Source organism: Narcine bancroftii, chromosome 8 (assembly GCF_036971445.1).
Source record: "Narcine bancroftii isolate sNarBan1 chromosome 8, sNarBan1.hap1, whole genome shotgun sequence".
In the NCBI taxonomy this organism is placed as follows: domain Eukaryota; kingdom Metazoa; phylum Chordata; class Chondrichthyes; order Torpediniformes; family Narcinidae; genus Narcine; species Narcine bancroftii.
This window is the reverse complement of record NC_091476.1, coordinates 66,255,130-66,258,171: the sequence shown is the minus strand read 5'-3', so window position 1 is coordinate 66,258,171 and position 3,042 is coordinate 66,255,130.

The following is a 3,042-nucleotide window of genomic DNA, read 5'->3' as shown; positions in this document are numbered from 1 at the left end:
TCCACAGCGATGTGGTTTTACTTCTCCCGCTGTGAACAGCCACTGCCGACTCGCCGCGTGCCCAGGGAACCCTTTCACTGGAGAACCAGCTGAAAAACGAAAGTCTGCAGACGCGGAGATTGTAGTGAAAACCCGAGGAACTCGGCCGGTCTCGCAGCATCCAGAGGAGGTGAAGATATTTGTCCTATGGTGGTGAAGATATATGTCCTATGGAGGTGAAGATATTTGTCCTATGGTGGTGAAGATATATGTCCTATGGAGGTGAAGATATTTGTCCTATGGCGGTGAAGATATATGTCCTATGGAGGTGAAGATATTTGTCCTATGGTGGTGATATATGTCCTATGGAGGTGAAGATGTTTGTCCTATGGTGGTGAAGATATATGTCCTATAGTGGTGAAGATATTTGTCCTATGGCGGTGAAGATATATGTCCTATGGAGGTGAAGATATTTGTCCTATGGTGGTGAAGATATATGTCCTATGGAGGTGAAGATATTTGTCCTATGGTGGTGAAGATATTTGTCCTATGGAGGTGAAGATATATGTCCTATGGCGGTGAAGATATATGTCCTATGGAAGTGAAGATATTTGTCCTATGGTGGTGAAGATATATGTCCTATGGAGGTGAAGATATTTGTCCTATGGTGGTGAAGATATATGTCCTATGGAGGTGAAGATATTTGTCCTATGGTGGTGAAGATATATGTCCTATGGAGGTGAAGATATTTGTCCTATGGAGGTGAAGATATTTGTCCTATGGAGGTGAAGATATTTGTCCTATGTTCTATGGTTCTACGTAAAACATGAGGGTCTGCAGATACTGTGATTGAAGTAAAAGCACAATCCTGGGGAAACTCAGCAGGTCGAACAAGCCCAAAACACTAGTTCTCTACCTTTATCCTTGCTATACAACGCACACTGTTTGACCTGCTGAGTTTCTCCAGGATTGTGTTTTTATCTTAATTAAAGGCTGGAGATTAAATGGGGAGGTGGTGGGGGGGGGGGGGTGGGGTGGGGGGAAAAGACTGGCTGGGTAAGAAGTCCAGACCAACAAAATGTGTTAACTGGATATGATAAGGGGAAAGGTGAGAATTGATTTTGGCTCTGTGAAAGGAGAGAGAGCTGGGGAAGGAGATAGGGGGGAAAGGGCAGAGAGAGAGAGGGAGGTACAGGAGCCCATAAGCACCAGCCTGCACTCCATTGAGGACATCTTTCAGGATCAGTGTCTTAAGGAAGTACCCCTATCCTCAAAGACCCCCACCACCCAGACCATTTCCTATTCACACTGCTACCATCAGGGAAAAGGTACAGGTGCGTGAAGATGAGCACTCAACAAAACAAGGAGAGCTTCTTCCCCTCTGCCAACAGATTCCTGAATGATCAATGAACCAAAGACACTGCCTGACTTTTTGTGCACTATTAATTTTATTTTTTATAGTAATGTTATCAGATGGTTATAATATGAATGTTTGAACTATGACGCTGCCGCAAAACACCAAATTTCATGACTTGTTCATGACAATAAATCCTGATTCTGAGAGAGAGAGAGAGAGAGCTGTGAGGAGGAAGAAGGGTAAGGGGGTGGTTTTAATGGAAACCAGAGAAGTTTAAAAAATTTTCACACTATGAACCATATCAATCAAAATACATAAACATTTCCCTCTTGAATATACACAGTGGCATTTTCTCCCCCTTTTTCCCCCTCACTTCCCACCCCCTCCAAACCCATTAAACATTCAACATATACAATAAACCCATTAAACTGTCATCACACAATGAAAATAAGCAAGAAAATTGTGTCATCTACTTTTACACACTGGGTCAGTTCACTTCGTCTTCATCTCATTCTATCATTTTAGGTGGGTGGAGGTCCGCGGTAGGCCCTCTCTGTTGTGTTCCATTATGGGTCAGTACGGAGTAGATGGGCCGAAGGGCTCCGTGCAGTCACGGTTGATTAGATGACGCCGCAAACCCTCGTCACTAATCCCTGAGTCAGAGTTTCGCAATTCAGCGGACGTATCTGTATCATTTCGCGTGACGAGACGGATGACGCGACAGGGAATCCCGCATGAGCTGCGGCACCTGACTTCTATGACTCATGTGTGGCGGGGGGAGGGGAGAGAGGCGACAAAGCCAGAGGAAAGGTAAGGAGAGGCCGAGGGAGGGAAGGCGAGGTTTCTGAAGGAAAGGAGGGGAGGGAGAGGAGGCAGGAGAGGGGAGGGGGCTGAAGGGTACGGAAAGGGATCGTGAGGGAGATGATGGGAAGGGAGGGGTGGGGGCTGAAGGGTATGGAGCAGGCCGAAGTAAGGGGAATGAAAGGAGGGGAATGAAGGGGGAACGGGCGGGAGGGTAGGGCTTGTAGGAGCGCCACGCCTTGGGAGGAGCTTTCTCAATGGGTGGTGAGGGTCTTTGACGATTGCCGCTGCTCCCTGACGGCGGCGCACCTCATCGATGTTCTCGATGGTGGGGAAGGGTTTTTGCCCGTGATGTCCACCCCCCCCCCCCCTTTTGCAGGGCTTTACGCTCAGGGGTGTTGGTGTCCCCCGCTCCAGACCGTGACGTAGCCGGTCGGCGCACTTTCCACCAGAAATTTTCCAGGGGTTTCTGGGGTGCCATACCGAATCTCCGCAAACTCCCGAGGAAATCGAGGTGCTCCAAACGAACATTTTAGGTGAAAATGTATCTCCAACCATTCCCCACCGATTCTCTCTCACTTTCCCCGTCTCCTCTCCCCCATTCAGCTCCCCCCTCCCCATCACTTTTCCTCTCTTGTCTGCCCTCCCCCCTACTCCCTCTTACCTGTTGGCCTATTCTCCTCCCTCTACCCCGCTCTCTACTTCCCTCCTCTGCTCTCCCCCACCCCCCGCCTTTTCATTTAGACGCCTTCCTGGTTCTGCTTATCCCTTGATGAAGTTAAACGTAGAACTTTACGGCGCAGTGCAGGCCCTTCGACCCACGATGTTGTGCTGGCCCATGTATACCTAAAAAAAATCCCTTTAACCCTTGCCCCCCCCCACCCCCACCCCCACCCCGACCCCGA